We start from the raw sequence: 19,668 nt of genomic DNA, 5'->3' as shown, positions 1-19,668 counted from the left end.
CGAACTCTTGAATGTGAGGTTTTTTGGTTGGCCGTTCTGGCTCATCTCTTACAACATCTCTCTTCCTGTACCAGGCGATATAAGCCGGTGAGACTTCACCTCTGGATAGGTCGTGCACTCGAGTGTTTACCTTTAAATACTGGCATTCATTCTATATAGAACGAATGGCTTCTTCATGAAATTGGTCGTTGGTGCTAACCTCGATTTCATAAACACTGAGATCTTCATCTGGGTGTACCACCTGACACCTCCCTAACTGTCTCATCACCTGGTAAGGCGCATAAGGCTGAATGCCTCGGAGTCCCATTAAGAGGAAGTAAGGACCCGTGGCGGGCATGTACACAATTTCTTCAACAGGAAGCCAACCCAATATCCACCCTATTTGTGCTGCAGTGATGGCGTGAAGGCAAGATACCCAGTCTTCAGACCCTTCTGGCAATTTGAGCCCTGAAACCCTCGTGTTATATCCTTCAATGCAACCTTCGTTTGTAGATCTATAGCTCATATACTAAGGATGATGACACAAGTGCTCGATCATCCATATCTGCAATAACAAATTGCATCCTTCGAAAAAATCTGCCCCAGCTTTACAGGCTGTGAGAGCTCGGTATATCCCGGACACTATCATAGGGGCAAACGTGCTTTTGTTGTTGGTAATCAGGACCTTGACGACTCCAGCCACCTTCAACTCAATATTTCTGTCTTTCCGAGGAAATACCATAATGCCTAAGAACGCTACCATGAAGGCGAACCGCCTATGTTCATCCTATTTTGTCCAATTTCCTCTGCTGCAAACCCCGCTTTCCAGATCGTCGAACCCTCCTATATGCCCATACCTCTGGTATATGAACTGCAGAGTAGAAAAACCTCTATCCAACTCAGAGTACGGGACTCCCATGCTTATCTTCAGCAGATCCATGAACTTGTGTGAATTGACGGCTCTTGGAGCAATCAGATATTTGTGCCTTAGTCCCTCAGTAATGTCCATATAACCTGCTACCTCTTCTAAGGTTGGGGTGAGTTCAAAATCCGAGAAGTGGAATACGTTGTGGGCCGGGTCCCAAAATGTAACCAAAGCCTTTATGATGTCACATCTGGGTCTGACGTTCAACAAACTGGTGAGACCTCCTAGATGTAATTTGATCTTATCTCGCTCTGACTTTTCCAAATCCTCCCACCACAAGCGCAACTCCAAAGGGATCTTGCTCCTAACTGTTACCGGCAAGCTTGGACCTGGGCTCATTCTGTATGTTTGTTTGGGGGTTATTAACACTTATTGGACTCAAAGAAAGAATAAACTAAAATTGACACACATTTAAATAAAACTCCGGTTTTGTCAATACGGCCTTTTAGCACTTCGAAAAAGATTTAAAGGCTGTGTTTTACCAACCGGACAAAACTTCGCAAATGACCAAAAGTGGCTATTTTCGCAAAAACAGCCTTCCGGCGTCTTTTTAAGGACATTCAGCTATTTTTACAAGAATGGAATCACCCGACTTATTTTGACGAAAGATTAAAATTTTTGACATTTTTTGGCTATTTTTTGCAAAAGGGAAGGTTGGACCCGATGAGGGTTGCCTACGTATCTCACATCCGGTGAGAATCAAACCGGCGTAGTTCGGGCCACGACAATAAACTAATTCTGACAACAAGACTTGTTTAAACAAATTACACTAAAAAAAACATTTATTATTATTATTATTATTATTTTTCCAAATTTTGGCAGAGTTCGCCAGTGACTCAGATTTATCTACACTCCTATTTTCTTTTTTTTCCCTTTTTTTTCAATATTCCAGTATTTTCAGAAGCGGTCAGCATGCAAGTCTGCAGCAAATAAATATGTAAAATAAACAGGATGCAGTAGGATGATCTTTTCATTTCAGGTCGCTTGTCCTAGACGGACCCAACCCCTGTGTTGAGTCCCCTAAGTCAAGTGCACATGATGCAAATAAGCGTTCCTACTAGGGATCCGACATGAGGTTTTGTTATACTAGGTTTATCCTGGGTGTTTGTTCTAGACCTGGCTTACCCGAGCGGACAACTCGAGCCGAGGATGGGAACTGCGTACCGATAACCAAAAGATCATCCGGTTTTGCAAATCCTCCGTATCCTCGTTCTATTTTAGGATATGACACTAACAGAAAGAAGTCATGACCAGCGTGCACTCCTCAAGAGAGAGAAGAGAGGGATTTCGTAGCAGTTTATATACAATTCAGATAATATCAAAGCGGTAAAAAGCAACATTTTAGCACATTAGGACAAAACATGTAATAAAATCAGATGATAAATAAAGCCAAATATAACAATTCATCTAAGCTCGAATTCTGAACCCTAAACCAGAGATTCTGGGTTCGGTATCCCCAGCAGAGTCGCCAGAGCTGTCACACCTCCTTTTTACCCGCGCCACCGCAAAGGGGTGTAAAGGGAGTTTTTCCAATTAAAGGACAACCGAAATAGGATTTATTTATTTATTTCAGAGTCGCCACTTGGGAGATTTATGGTGTCCCAAGTCACCGGTTTTAATCCCGAATTGAGGAAAAGAATGACTCTGTTTAACGGTCTGCGCACCAGAAATCCGGATAAGGAATTCTGTTAACCCGGGAGAAGGTGTTAGGCATTTCCGAGTTCCGTGGTTCTAGCACGGTCACTCAACTATCATATTCGGCTTATTTATCTGATTTTTGATACATGTTAAATCCATGTGCACATTTTAACTGTGTACCGCTTTTATTATTATTATTTTTTACCGAGAATTTGCAACATCGTGAAAATACATCTCGAACCACGTCACATCAATGCACCCACGGTTATTGACACATTTCAACTCTGTTGAGATTTGGATTTGGGTCACATAAATGTGCACCCGAGTTTAAGAAGATAACATTATTAAATACGCACCTAAAGCGACTAGCGTGTCATTATTTTGGGTAGGGCCATGAAATTTTGATAAACGGCCCATCCTGAAGTCTAAGTAACTTTAACAACGCGTATAGAGGGCCCCACAGCTTGTGTATTTTTGTTTGTCGAGACTCATCTCATTCATTATTTTTTAAAAGGAATTTGCAACGTCGTGGAAATGCATCTCGAACCACGTCACAATCAATGTACCCGTGATTAATGTCACATTTCGACTTTGTCGAGATTTAGATTTGGGTCACATAAATGCGCACCCGATTTTACGAAAATAACTTTATTAAAAATCGCCCTAAAAAGCCACTACGCATTTTTAACTTTGCGAGGCCATGGAAAATTCACTAAATGGCACACCTTGATTTCTAAAGGATTAAAGTTAACTAAGTGAGGACCATAATTGTTGGCCTGGCTAATATGGCACATCTCAAACCAATCGTAAGAGTCTAATTAATTAAGGAGAGCTTAAAGGAATTCTAATTATTTTTAGGCTAATGTTCAAGCTAACTTAATAACTATTGGGCTTGTGTTAAATTGAAGCTAAGCGTTCAGCTGAAATGGCATTGGGCTGGCAGCTGGCCCAAATGAGTTGCAAGGCTATACATTCCTTGTTTCACAATGGCCTTATGGCTTAAACAATTATCGAAACGGCTAAATAACAGAATAATTCGGAACCAAAATCAGCGCAACCAAACAAATATTATATGACATCATTCAAAATCTCAAGTTCGTTCGCCTCTGTTTTCGTCGCTTATTAGACATGAGCTTTTTGTAACAATAATCAACTAGTATTCAAGCATAAAGAAGCGGGTTGTTATATTTCCTTTTTAATAGATTTTGTTGCCTGGACTTCTGGAAAGTACATGGTATAGAAATAGAAGCAACAGTTCGTACCCTTTGTCAATTAGCAGTAAGCAATAAATCACAAACATATTTCAATCAGTCACCAAGGTGGAGCCATAATAGGAATCAAACTTCCAACTAATCAAGAAGGCCAACAAAACCTTGTAACAATTGAGTTCTGCCATAAGATCACCAACAAACAGATACGCTAAACAATGGCTGAATACGTTCTAATGCCAACAATTACAAAATCATTCTTTAAGTAAGCTCACTCTTAAAATACCGGCGCAGCAGTTATAACCACAAACTCTAACTCAAATCATGTTTAGGTGAGGCGAACTGACAACCAGCAGCTCAAATTTGTAAACTAATAGCATGTCAACATGAGCATAGCAGTTTAAATTTGTAAATAAAGCATGTCAACATGAGCATAGCAGTTTAGTTAGCTCTTAATTACAATCTGTATGTCTCCACTGTTCACATAATACAAAACACATAACCAATACCGACTAGGTATAATTAACTAACAATCCATCTAATTGTAAACAACAGGCAACCTACAAATGAACACAAATCTGTGAATATTTCCATTTTTTGTGAACTTCAAGGAACTACATCAAGGGAGTTCGAAGCATGCACCTGGTATTGACAATACAAGAAGAAGAAGAGGAGAGTCAGCAGCAGCAGTAGTAGCAAACAGAAGTTGCAACAGCAGTGCAACAACAAATAACCAGCAGCTATCAACTTCCCCAAGTATAGAGCAAAAGTAAAAGGAAGAAAGTTCTAGCTATTTCAGATCCTAAACCAGGCAATAAAAAATAATAGCTATTCTTTTCCCACTTCACCTAGCTCTCAGAAAAAATTTTCCAGTCCCTTTCTACAGACCTCATTCCCCCCTCTTATACAGACCTGCCCTCCTTTCAAATTTACTGCCCGACCCCCTTCTCCCACTAAAATCTAAATTTTTCCACTCAAAATCCCACTAAGGAAAACTTTTCCTTATTTTCAGCCCCCCATTCCCTTTTGTTCCCCATTACCATATTAATTTAAAGACATTAATATCCCACTAACAAAACACTAACATTAAAATATTATCCTAACTGTTACATTCCCAAATCACCCCTGAAACCCCTTAATATTACTGACCCTAATACAATTATTCAACTGTATTAAAACTTTTAATTCTGAAATCTGTTCAAGCTATCAAAGATTTAAAAACTAAATCTGACTAACAGCTATAACCAAACTTATTGACAGCTAAATGACTAAGGTTGAATTCCAATTGAAACAAATGAACTGAATTTAAATCACAACACAGAACTCAACAGAATCATTTAAACTGAAATTGAAAATTGAATCAAAATGCACATGAATGCAGGTAACATGAATGCAGGTTCATTGTCAGCCTATTGATAATGGCCTGAAGCTAAGTGTCCACAGATCAAGCATACACAACAACCATTTGACGAGCTTATTGGTTTACAAACAAGAACGAACTAATCGATGAAACTATTTATAACCTATGTTATTAATCAACAAAACATAAACTGATGGAGAAGAAAGAAAATAACGGACAATAGACGAATTACAATGAACCTAATTTAGGTAAACCAAGAGTTGATTGAACTACTCAAACAACATTGGAATATTTAATCTAACCAAAATTAGAAGAAGAAACAGAATATATATACTGGATTAACTTAAACTAAAAACCCTAAAGAAACGACTAATCACACAGACAAACAAACACATAGAAAAAGAAAAAGAAGTTAAGAAAAACTCACTGTTCTTTTCTCGGATTTCAACCATACGCCCTTTCGAACTTGATTTCCAGTTAGTATTATACGTCTATTTCATCAGAAATAGATTTATAATACTAACCAGAAATCGTTCGACCTTGACAGCTTCAAAACAATCTCGTACTGTCGAGCCATAGATCCGCCATTCGATGAGTTTTTACTCGGATTCGAGCTCATCTGGTTAGGGATTAGCGACGAGGAGGTCAAGGGGATTATTGGGTGTGATTTTGGGGTTAAGTGGACAAACTAGGGTTTGGGACGGGGTCTTCGATCGAAGATTCGAGAAGTTGGGGTATGATTCGCGGTTAATGGAGTATGGAATCGTGTTGAGGGTGGTTAGGAGGTTCAGGGGTGTTATTTTCACGGTCATCGGAGCCGGCGCCGCCGGTTTACGGTAAAGGGATAGGGTGGCGGCTATTAGGGTTCCTCGTCTCTGAAAGAGATGAGGTTTGGGAGAGAATGAGAGGGAGAGGGGGGCTTGGTTTGGGGGCGGGGTTCGTTTGGAGGCCTTATATACGTACATGGGGATTGGATCCAAGCCGTTCGATCTGATGAGATCAACGGCCTGGATTGCTCATTTAAGTGGAACGGCGTCGCTTCGTTTACCCTTGAGACCGGATCGGTCTTGGATGGGAACGGGTCGGGTGACGGAGGAGTTGATCTGGACCGTTGATCAAATGAGATCAACGACCCCGATTGAGAGTGACAAAAACGATGTCGTTCGGATTAGTCGCAGGTGGACTGGATGGGGCGGGTATGGGCTGGTTTTTGGCCTGGTTTGGCTGTAAGGATTTGGGCTTGGCCAAATTGGCCCAACTGAATTTAACTCTTCTTCTTATTATTTTTTTTCTCAATTTTTTCTTTTCAACAATAAAACTAAAAATCCTAATTGAATTGTAAAATTGGCAATTAACTAAAAATATTGACACTTAATAATAACTATCACACGAAATTAAACATCAATAACGATAAAAATCATACAATTCGGACATTAAATGCAAAAGATGCAAAGCATATATTTTTTGTGATTTTTTCTATTTTTGTAAAACAAACTTGCTTAATTAAATCCTAAATTGTAAAATTAAATCCTAATTTGCAAAATTAAATCCTAAATGCACATGCAACACATATTTTTGCATTTTTCTCATTTAAAATAGAAAATAGACAAAATACACATAACTTACAAACAACACAAAACCATTTTATTTTGAATTTTTGGGAGTAGTTCTCATAGGGCAAAAATTATGTGCTCACAAGGCCAATAAGTCTGAAGTAAAAAATTGCACTTCAGATGCACTTAAGGCTAAATGTCCTGAAGTGCAACAAACGTTTTCCTGCACTTAAGACCAATAAGTCTGAAGTGAAAAATTATACTTCAGATGTACTTAAGGCCAAATAGGTCTGAAATGAAAAATTGTACTCAAATGCACTTAAGGCCAAATAGGCCTGAAGTGTAACCAATGGTTTCATGCACTTAAGGGCAATAAGTCTGAAGTGAAAATTTCACTACTTATGGAAGGTCTGAAGTGCAACAAACGTTTTCCTACACTTAAGGCCAATTGCACTTAGGGCTGGGCATATATCGGGTAAAACTGATAACCCGAACCGTTAATTGTTTATTGGGTTATCGGTATCGGGTTATTGGGTTAACGGTTCGATAACGGTTTAGAATTTTTTCACTATTGGGTTATCGGTTCGGGCCTCGGTTTGCCAATTTTGTTAATAGGTTAACCGATAACCTAATAAGAATTAATAAAATTATGACTTTACCCTTAAGTATATACAAATGCTAGGGCTTCAATTCATTTTCTCATATTCTTTCTCAATTGCACTCTTCAGTTGCTTCATCTTCATTCTTCATTCTTCATCGACCTTACTAGTTACTCCTAGCGTAGGTATTTAGTATATTATATGTGAATTTTTCTCTTTTTTGCTTAACTCCAATGAATTGTCTTCTCTTTTTTGCTTAACTCTAGATTGAGTTATCTTATCGGGTAAACCGATAACCGAACCGATAATGATCAATAACTGATTAACCGATACCCGATAACCGATATCTTATCGATTCAATTATCGGTTTATCAAATTTGTAAACCGATAACCGATATGCTAAACCGATAATATTCATAATTGAACCGAACCGACCGATGCCCACCCCTACTAAGAAATGACGAGCAAATGCTTGGGCCAAATCATCCCAGGTATACCTAACATTTCTATGCACTTAAGGCCAAACAGGCCTGAAGTGCAAATTGCCCAGAATAAAAAATTGTTCTTCGAATTATAACAATTCAATATATGATTTAATACCTAAATATACTGCAAATAAGCTCAAAGTTGAAACATAACCTTCAAATATCATCAAGAACAAACTCCAATCTTCATTTGTCAAAACAACAATAAATCTAATGAACCTATTTTGCAATTAAGAAAAAGAAGAAGAAGAAACCCTAAGCAACAGTAAAAAACAAAGCGCCATAACATCTCACCACTATAAAAATATCATAAACTACCTTAAAATATGTTTACAAACACCATATAAAATCACTGTTACCCGAAGAAGAAGAAGGAGATAAGGCCTGAAATTATTTAAAAAGTGGTACAAATTAAAAAAATTTAAAAAGTGAGTATAAATTAAATGGGGGCGATCAAATAAGGTTCCCGTGCAACTTCTACGACCATCATTTGATAGTAGTCCATGAAGTTGGGTTACTCTAATGATATGTCCATGGGTTGGTTTAAAAAGGTCCAGTTTCATTTGGACTTTTACAAGTAAAAATAGCACGGTATAACCAGTTTTCGGATTGGTCATTCAAAAATAGCCAGCATTTACGAAGTCAATGAAAAATAGCCACTATTTTGCTGCAACAGAGACCGGTCCAGCATAATATACCAGAGTTCGGTGCACCTGTGTATGAACTCCAACATATTATGCTGGACCGGTATACTTTGCTGACTCCAGTATATTATACTGGACAATTATACTTGCTGGAGCTCCAGTATATTATGCTGGAGTTCTAGTGTACTTATGCTGGAACTCCATCATATTATGCTGGAGTTCCAGCATACTTATCCTGGAACTCCAGTATAATTTCAAGCATACTTATGCTGGAACTCCAGTATAATATACTGGCGTATTTTCCGGGTTTTGAACAGTATTTTCGCTCAGATTTATCTTTACATGAAAAATGACTAAATTTCGATTACTTTTAAAACAGGACTATTTTTGAACGACCAGTTGTAAATCTGGCTATTTTTGAATTTCTCTCCTTTTACAAAGGTTAAGAGCAAGCCCATAATAGAGTTTCATCTCAAGTTCTCAACTATGAAATAGCTCCTCTTTGGATTGGTAGCAATTGATATGTGCTAAAAAGAAGCATTACTTATATATCCCTATCCTACTATTAATAAGAGGGAGTTTGAGGAGCTTAGGGTTGCTGACCAAAAGGACATCTTTGGCATTTTATTTAATTTACTCTTAGTTCATGCTTAAGCTGGGTATTGTACAGTGTTAAGTAGGTGTTGGACTTGTAAATGAATGGACATAAATACCCAAGACCACTGTCACTTGAAGCCGTTTTTCGTAAAGCGTGTAGTGCCTATTCTTTTGCCACAGTTCTTCTAATTATTCTATTATTTTTCCTACTACTTTTTTGTAAATAAAATGAAGTTTAAGGAGTTTTACATGCCCGTGTGTGATGTCATTCTTAAGAAAAAATGTGTAAAGGCTTATTTAACTGCCATATATACATCTTGAGTGGGCCATCATATTTATTGCTCCAACTCTACATAGGAATCAGGATAGGTCCATATTCCAGTTACTAATCAAATTATCTCAAATTCCCTGATTAAACATAACTAAACAGTATTATATTTATTGTATGGGTTAAAAATAGGTTAACTTCTTATTAACATTACTCATGATTTTTCTTATTGAGAAAGCGTCCAAAGTAAATTAAAATTTGCTGACATACAAACAATTTTTGACTTATAAAAGTACCATTGGCGAAAAAAAATGTCGGCTCCACTATAAAAGTTTTTAAAAAAACTTTCTAAACTACTTCTTAAATTAAATTGGCTAACATATAGTAACAATTTTCAAGAAAATAGAAACATAACAAATTTATAAGAAAATACCTGTCGAACTATCTTTTGGTTTTTAAAATGTTAAGAAAACTTTCTAAATTTCCAGGAGTACTTCTAATAAGGAAAAAAAAATATTAACAAATAATTTTATACCCTTAGCAGAGTCATGAAAATAACTGGTTTAATGTTGTTTATTGGAGAGGCTGCGTTTGTAATGCAGCAACTGATGTTTATTGAGTTTGTGGCTTATTGGCTTGAAATTTCCATACAGAAGCTGCTATATTTAATAGTGAAACATCTTATCCAAGAAGCTCACTCACATAATTACCTGTGCCAATACTAATCATAACCAAAATGAAAATATGACTTATGAAAAAAACAAGGTACAATCACATAATTATTAATTCTATTCTCTGGCGATGATTTGAACCACTACTTTAACGTTATGACTTCTCTTGTGTTGTGACTTGAATATGCATCAAAACTTCCATTTTTACAACAACAATATGGAAAATTCACACTAAAGCCCAAACTTTTTAAAACATCATCTAACTCTATGAAAGATGGCAGCAATCAATTTTGTCATTGCATACTTCTGCCAAAGCTAATGCCTTTCACAACCAACGATTTTAATTTATACTCAAACTTCACCATTATTCGTTATTTAGTAGTGTAAATGAGCATCTTTCAGTCATACAGATTGAGCTAGGAACAAGCATATAGCGGAATAACTCATTCAGGCAAATGAGCAAACACCTTATGGCCCTCTCTTTAAACTAAACAAAGAACAAATAAATCTGGGTAAAGAACCTATTTTGTAAACTTAATAAAGAGCATAAAATAAATATCTTGGTAAAAACCTATCCCTTTGCACGTGTGCCCCATTTTCCAGATTCCACAATCAATCGCAATTTTTTTGCGGACAAACACAGAAAACAGTGGACCAACAATTTACCCAATTTAAATAATTTTTACGCAGTGATTCCGAAAATTAAAAAATTAAGAAAGCAAAACTCACCTTATAACTATACAACCAAGCACATAAATTGAGTAGGAAGAAAGACGATCGGAAGGGACAAAGAAAACTGAAAGAGGAGTGAAACAATTATGAGAATATGGAGGAAGAAGCTTAAAAGGAAATACATTTAATTTGCAACTAAAATTTGCATTACTATCATACTGTTGACATAAACGGTATAAGCGAATGACTTTGTAGATTAATGCAGAAATAGCCATATTTACTACTTGAAATTGAAAAATAGCCACAGTAATCTAATTTTAGCCATTTTCGTATAAAGATAAATCTGAACAAAAACACTCTTAATATCCAAAAATATTCAATTATGCTGGAGTTCGAATTTTTTATATATGAGCTTCCAGCATATGCTGAAATTTTAATGTGCTGGAGTTCCATCATAATATCTTGGAAGTTTATATATAGGAGCTCCATAATCCCGCATATTATGCTAGAACTTTCCGTGTGCTGGAGTTTCAACATAATATGCTAGAGCTCCATAATCCAGTATATTATGCTGGAACTTTCCGTGTTTTAGCAAAACAATAGCTATTTTTCAATAATTTCGCAAATACTGACTATATTTTAATTACCAGTCCGAAAACTGACTGGCCCATGCTAATCTTTGCGATTTTTAGTAAGACCCATACATTATACAAACTGATCCATGCAATTTAAACAGATGCATTACTAGAGTGTAGTTGTCTGAAATGACGGGGTTTAATTGATTAGCTCAAAGCATTTTGGACCAGGAACTTTTATTAGGTCAACGTGCTATTTCTTTCGTTTTATTTTTATTTTTGTGTCTAAGTGTTTTTAGTCTGTTTAAGAAAAAATCATTTAAAATTCAACATTTTTATGTTATCCTTAAAGACATTTCTTGGTGAAATGACATGACAATTTACGGCCAAAAGATTTAGAGTAAAATAACAAGATGACAATTTCTTTTGGGAAAAATAAGAATTTTTTATGGATAAAAATTTTGTGTCTAATCAAACCAAGACATTTAAAATGAAGTTGAAGAAGTATTATATTTCGAAGGTGAATGATTTGTGAAAGATTCAACTTAATCGCATGCTTTCAGTGGCGTATAACATGTTTATATAACGTACAATTAACCCTACTAATTAAATAAGCCGGATCCAGAATTTAACATATTAATTGATAAACGAAAAATGTATATTTTGAAAAGTGCTAAATATATAGTCTAAACGTGCTGCATATGCTAGATCCTACAACGTAACTTGGTTCAGTACTACATCAAAGTTCGTATAGAAAAGGTTGAAGATTGATACTAGTTCAATAATATAGTCTTAATTTGGAAAGCTCCAAAATCCAATAAAAAGATCATTTTTGTCTTGTAAGTACATAATATTAATCCGAAATGGTTGCATGCAACATGCGCCTCATAAATGAGAATAATCGATCTAATTAGTGATAAACTCACAAGAAGGGAATGATTATGAATTGGGTGTTTCTATGGTTGTAACCGTTTTATCAAACCTTGAGTCGACTATTGAAAGTAATGGTAGACTAATTAGTTGTTGTATATATGAAATGCTTTCTTTTCTTTTCTGACAACCTTATGTTATGGAAATGTTTGATAGAGTAGTATATTGCAAGCAGGAATACGCTACGCTATATAGCTAACGAACAACCAAACTGACTAAATCATTTCCTGCTCATGATTGGTATATGATGATAGGCTATAATTACGTATTTTAGTCGATTATTACACTCTAATTTACTGCACTTTAGTTGAGTTTGCGTTTTAATCGCTAGTGTTTTGCACTAATTATGTGTTTTATGCCTTGTAGGTGTGATACCGAGCTATATAGATGTTATGGAATGAATTTAAGTAATTTGAAGCTTTGAAGTCTGAGTAAAAGCTCAAGGAATTAAGCCGGGATCGCGTTCGGGGATCAACGGATGATAAAACAACAAAACGAAAACTCGAAGAGGCATATTGCGCACTGTCTAGTAAAATAGACATAACATTTTAATCAGAACTCCATTTTGGCTCCATAATATATGGTTGGAAAGCTGACTCAAAGGACTACAACTTTCATGTTTTACGTTTTTCCATATTCGAAACGGAACAGGATAAAATACCGCGGTTTTACCGCGACCACAGCAGAACCGCGGTGATGGCTGCTCGCAGACAATTGAAGCAGCAGAGGCCATGTTTGACCGCGGTTTGACCGCGACCGCAGTAGAACCGCGGCAGGAGGCGGAAATTTCAGGGACTAAAGTGCAAAATACGGGATTTTTAGCCCAAACCCCTATTTTAAACATGAGACTCCGCCCAAGAGAGGCATGTATTGATTTTTAGAGTTTCTTAGCAAAAAAAAAAACATTGTGAGAGATCATCCAAAAACATCTTTCTTCTTTTCTTTGATTTTTATTGCTAGATTATGATGAATATTATCTTATCTTGTTTACCCATAGTTATGAGTAGCTAAATCCCTTGTCTAAGGTTTTGATGGAACCTATTGGGGGATGAACTTCTGGTTTATGTGAATACAAATTGCTAGTTTCAATCTTTATTTATTCAACTATGTTCTTGTTGTAGTTAATTGACAGGATCCTCAATTAGCTGTGCCTATTTAGTGTGCATAACTCGGGAGAGAGTGCATATTTAGGTTATTATTGAATAACACCACTCCTAAAGTATAAGAGGAATCTATAACTGCAGGTTTAAAGGCGAGATTAGGGATAACGAAGCCTTGGGTGCAATCTTAAGTGAATTGTGTTAATTAAAGCTAGCTAGTGTATCTCGGGAGAGTGCAATAGTATATTACTGTGATTACTCGGGAGAGATTTACGGTAAGAAAAGTGTTCATGATTGATAGAGGTGTGTTGGTAAATTTGTATGACGCATAAACAGAAGGGATTCCATCAATAGGGGAAATCTTTACCTTAGCTTTTTCTCATCATTGTTTACAACCTTAGCATTTTAGTTTACAGCTGTTTAATTTACTTGCAATTTTAGTTACTATAGAAATCATCAACTTGTGATTCAAACATTTGGGAAGCTGGTTCTGAAGAGTTTAGTGGGTCTAAAGATAGTGATTGATAGGTTAACTCTCTGTGGATTCGACCCTGGGCGTAATACTCGGGTTATATTTGCAACGTCCGCATTGCCCTTTTTATAAGGCATAGTTGGGCGTGATCAAATTTTGGCGCCGTTGCCGGGGAGTTAACGGAATTATCAATTACCATTGATAGAAATACAAAAATTCTTAGTATGGTTAGTTTTCTCTATACCCAACTTGTAAATATTTGTGTAATTAATTTTTCTTACCTTAGTCTATTTTTATTGTTTGAGTCTTGTTTATTTTCTTAGTTTTGAAAAATGGCATCATATAATAAAAATTGGTGGGATGGTAGTTGTTCATACTGTGATGACCCTTGTCTTTATTGTGGAGGACCACACTCGTGGCAAAATTGTTTAAATTTTCCCGGGGGTGGATTGTGCGCACAATCTCAAACCCATGAGTGGAGTATTCGTGATAAGTGTGGTTTTCAAAATGGTCATTGGGATGATTATGTTGATTGGTCATTCCCTTCCCCAAGCCCCCGCTATGATAATTCTATTGTTTTTGATGAAAATGATAGGGCTAACGAATTGGAAAAAGTTGAGCATGGCCGAAAGGGAGAGTTCAAGCTCATGTTGGAGTGCTTACTTGAAGGAGGACACAAAGAACAAAGTGCCTTGGAGGAGCTTTTGGAAAATAGTCTCCAAAATTCCTTGGCACTTAATCAAAACCAAGAACTCTCAAATGCCCAAAATGAGAAAATAATGCTCATGTTGGAGACCATTCTTGAAAATGAGGAAGAATGTGAGCTAAAATTTGAAGAGTCAAGAATTGAACCTCCGCCAACCGACCCCATGAGTACCAATGATGCCGAGAAAAATATGGACTTAGAATCAACCGGTGTAAATAAAAATCTGGTTGAGAATGACTCTAGTCCGGGGGAAGAAGAGGATGTCAGAATAGAAAAATTGCAAAATGAAGGTTTGAAGTCACATTCCAAGCATTTTTCAACATTAGAATTGTGTAGTGATATAAAAATTGAACTACATGAGTCCGTGAGGGACTGCGAGGAGGAAAGGCAACAACCATACATTTTACAATTTGAGGAAACAAAAAAACAAAATGACATTCCTCACATGAGAGCCAAGAAGTGCAAAATAAAGAATTTAAGGCTCGGCTCGATAATCAACTTACCAACCCCTATCGCTCGTGGTCACAAGCTTGATTCCAAGCTAGGTGCACAGTTCATATCGTCCAAGTGGCGATAAAAGTGGTAAAAGTGATTCACGTCGTGCCCGACGTTAAATCAAGTGCTTGTTGGGAAGCAACCTAACTTTATTGCTTTCTTTTATTTATTTTTTATTTTTTTAAATTGTATTATTTTTGTAGTGTCAATTTTTTTATTTTCTAGGAGCATGGAAAGCAAAGGTATTGGAAGGATGCAACAGCAAACCAAATGGTTGAAACTAAGTGTGAGGTACCCGCACAAAGGACCAAACTTGGGAGAAGTCTGACTACCCCATGAGCTGTTAATGCTTCGGCCTTTGGCCTACCAGAGAGTTTCTTTTACCCTTTTTATTAGTTATGGTGTGCATTGGGGACAATGCACAATTTTAAGTGTGGGGTGAGGAGATTGTCTGGGGGACTTTCTATGCTATTTTAGTTGTATTAGTTTAATTGAACAATTTTTTTTTATAGAAAAGATTGGACTTTTCCCGACGATGGATCTATTAGACAATTTTCTTGAGGGATTTAAGTCTAAAGAAAAAGTACAAAAAGATTTTCTTTTGTTAGGTAGTGTAATAATTACCCCTTGGTTTTTCTTTAAACCACGGTTCTTTTTCAAGGGTTTTATTTGAACCGGGTGTAGTTAGTTTTTTTTTGGGAGTAGGAGCCATTATGTTGTGTTTGAAGTGAAGCAATATCTCTTGACTTTATTATGCCTTGAGAATAGTGAGTACTTTGGTTGTGACGCTTAGGCTCAGTTTTTGACTCTTGTAGAAATACCTTAAATTGTATGATCTTAACTTTGCTTAACTGCTTTGACTAGAGTGTCTTGATGATCCAATCTTGAGTGAGTCATGTGCCATGTGTGCGTGAGGGTTGTTGTATTCTGTGCATTGCATTTGATGTCTAGAACTTGCCCTGTGTGTTTGCAAAAATAGTAGTTTTGTTCAGTCTTGGAAGTGATATAGGCGTTTCTTTATTGAGCCAGATATGTATATTTTACCCGCCTAATTGTTATGTATCGTAGTTAACCCCTTTGAGCCTATAATCTAGTTTCTTTGGCAACCACATTACAAGCCTTACCCATTTGTTTGAATTAACCATCTATTTGAACCATTGTAACCTCTCATGAGCACTTGAATTGTTATGAACTTTCTAAAAGTTAAAGTGTGGGGTGGTTGGTTTGGCTTTTGAGTGGAACCAATGAAATAAGGAGAAAGGTGCACTGATTTGAAAAGGCAAGAGCCACTTGAATTGAAAAAAAAAAGGAAAAGAAAAAAAAATTCTTTGATAGTGGTGACTCTTGATATAATTGAGCTTAAATAATGTGGGAGTTGATGTATATTGATGTGAAGGTGGAGTTTGGTTTGACATAAGTATGGGGTTTGAATGTTAAATTATATGTGTTAAAGTGCTTAGGGAGGTGTAGTCACTCTTATATCTAAATGTATCCTACCCGTCCCGTAACCTACATTACAACCAAATGAAGTCCTAATTGATCCTAGATTGAATGAGCTCCATTAGTAGAGTAGTACACTACGGGCAAGCTTATGGTGCATCTTTTGTGGCATATGAATGTTATTTCTGAGAGTGAGTGAATTCTTTCTATCTTGAGTTCCTAAGTGTTCTTAAATTTTATTGTGTGGAACTACCCTCTTTTGTTGTGTGAGGGCACTTGATTCATGAAGGAAAGGTAAATGTCAGTGACCTCTATGTTAGAGTAAGTAGGTGAATTGTGAATAATGTGTGGTACTTATGAGTCAAATCTTGAGGTGAAGATGTTACGCTTTTGTGCTTAGTCTATTTTAAATACTCTTGGTATGATGAGTTAGGAGAATTGTTTAAAAAGGTCGTGTCTATAAAAAAAAGTGTAGTTTGATTGCTCGAGGACGAGCAATAGTTTAAGTGTAGGGTGTTGATGATAGGCTATAATTACGTATTTTAGTCGATTATTACACTCTAATTTACTGCACTTTAGTTGAGTTTGCGCTTTAATCGCTAGTGTTTTGCACTAATTATGTGTTTTATGCCTTGTAGGTGTGATTCCGAGCTATATAGATGTTATGGAATGAATTTAAGTAATTTGAAGCTTTGAAGTCTGAGTAAAAGCTCAAGGAATTAAGCCGGGATCGCGTTCGGGGATCAACGGATGATAAAACAACAAAACGAAAACTCGAAGAGGCATATTGCGTACTGTCTAGTAAAATAGACATAATCTTTTACTCAGAACTCCATATTGGCTCCATAATATATGGTTGGAAAGCTGACTCAAAGGACTACAACTTTTATGTTTTACGTTTTTCCATATTCGAAACGGAACAGGATAAAATACCGCGGTTTTACCGCGACCACAGCAGAACCGCGGTGATGGCTGCTCGCAGACAATTGAAGCAGCAGAGGCCATGTTTGACCGCGGTTTGACCGCGACCGCAGTAGAACCGCGGCAGGAGGCGGAAATTTCAGGGACTAAAGTGCAAAATACGGGATTTTTAGCCCAAACCCCTATTTTAAACATGAGACTCCGCCCAAGAGAGGCATGTATTGATTTTTAGAGTTTCTTAGCAAAAAAAAAAAAACCATTGTGAGAGATCATCCAAAAACATCTTTCTTCTTTTCTTTGATTTTTATTGCTAGATTATGATGAATATTATCTTATCTTGTTTACCCATAGTTATGAGTAGCTAAATCCCTTGTCTAAGGTTTTGATGGAACCTATTGGGGGATGAACTTCTGGTTTATGTGAATACAAATTGCTAGTTTCAATCTTTATTTATTCAACTATGTTCTTGTTGTAGTTAATTGACAGGATCCTCAATTAACTGTGCCTATTTAGTGTGCATAACTCGGGAGAGAGTGCATATTTAGGTTATTGTTGAATAACACCACTCCTAAAGTATAAGAGGAATCTATAACTGCGGGTTTAAAGGCGGGGTTAGGGATAACGAAGCGTTGGGTGCAATCTTAAGTGAACTGTGTTAATTAAAGCTAGCTAGTGTATCTCGGGAGAGTGCAATAGTATATTACTGTGATTACTCGGGAGAGATTTACGGTAAGAAAAGTGTTCATGATTGATAGAGGTGTGTTGGTAAATTTGTATGATGCATAAACAGAAGGGATTCCATCAATAGGGGAAATCTTTACCTTAGCTTTTTCTCATCATTGTTTACAACCTTAGCATTTTAGTTTACAGCTGTTTAATTTACTTGCAATTTTAGTTACTATAGAAATCATCAACTTGTGATTCAAACATCTGGGAAGCTGGTTCTGAAGAGTTTAGTGGGTCTAAAGATAGTGATTGATAGGTTAACTCTCTGTGGATTCGACCCTGGGCGTAATACTCGGGTTATATTTGCAACGTCCGCATTGCCCTTTTTATAAGGCATAGTTGTGCGTGATCAGTATACGTACTATACTTTGTCATCAATCAATCCTGAAATTAAAATATACACATATCGCTAATTCACTGTTCTTTTATTGTTTAAAATTTTAAAGTAAGTAATTACTTTGTTACCATAAAAAATAAAGCAGAAGTTTTCACGGGGTTCCCCTTTTTAGTTTTGTAAGTATAATTCTAACAACAGAGAGCTTCTCATTCCTCCTCCTCTAAATCATCTTCTATAGAATGAAATCTATACTTTAGTCCACTTGAACTTTACAAGTACCAGCTAGACAATCTCTTGAGGTAACATATTAAAGTGATGATGACACAGAAAAAGTTGTCATTTGTTTTTTTCCTTTGGCTAAGGTGGACAAGAGTAGCCAAATCCCAAATTTCTTCAACAAAATTTTCAAATCTTGGAATATCCCTTAGAGAAATGTGAGCCTAGAAAAGTTACAAGTCAATAGCCTTGTGTTTGACAATGAAAAGTGACATTTGAGGAAAAAAATCAACCAATGTATAGAGACATCAAGATTCATTCCTCTCTTCGGAAAAGTTCAAATTACGGATTTTTCCTAAGGCAGGGGTTGGATTCATTAATCAAGCCTACTAACTAACAAAAAGGAATTGTAAACATCAATCTTCCTCTAAGCATTAGAAGTTAAAAAGTGAAAAAGAAAAATGAGTGGTTTGATAATGCATGGTGACAAATGCTATACAAATAGTGACAAATTAGTGTGCCATGGATCTGTCGGAGTGTCATGACTAAATGGTCGGCTATTCGCTTCAACTCGATCGATGGTGACTGTCATAATGGTATGCGGTCAAAATCGAGCTTATCTATTGCATATCTTTAACCCCGGATTATATCGAACCAATATATGAAGTTAGAGCATGCGTCTTCGAGATCATCGAGCTCGTAGCTCCGGAACCGACTCTGATTTCGATCGAGCTCAAGAAAATATTATCGAACCAAATTACGGAAGACCGAAATATCCGTAACCGGCCGGATATTACAGCGGGAATCTCGGCACGTATCAATGAAAGACAGACCAATTAGCAAATCATAAGATTTCTTAACTTTTGTAAAATTGTATCTAAAGTAGGACTCCTCTACTATATTAATGAGGTCTGATTATTTGTAATACGTATTGTAACACGTATCCAAAGGCAATATATTATTATTTCTAGTTCTTATTATTTAGCTACTTTGTTCTGACATCGATTGAGGCAATTTCTGGCTCGATGATGACCAACCTTCAAAGCTAACACTGTTCAACTTGTGTGGTTTGCATTCATTTTTCTATCATTAATTTCAATATTAATTTGTTTTCTCAATTTGTGTCAAATTATATCACGGATCCTTAAAAT

The sequence above is a fragment of the Nicotiana tabacum genome, chromosome 16, assembly GCF_000715075.1.
Source record: "Nicotiana tabacum cultivar K326 chromosome 16, ASM71507v2, whole genome shotgun sequence".
NCBI lineage: Eukaryota > Viridiplantae > Streptophyta > Magnoliopsida > Solanales > Solanaceae > Nicotiana > Nicotiana tabacum.
This window is presented reverse-complemented; position numbering follows the sequence as displayed.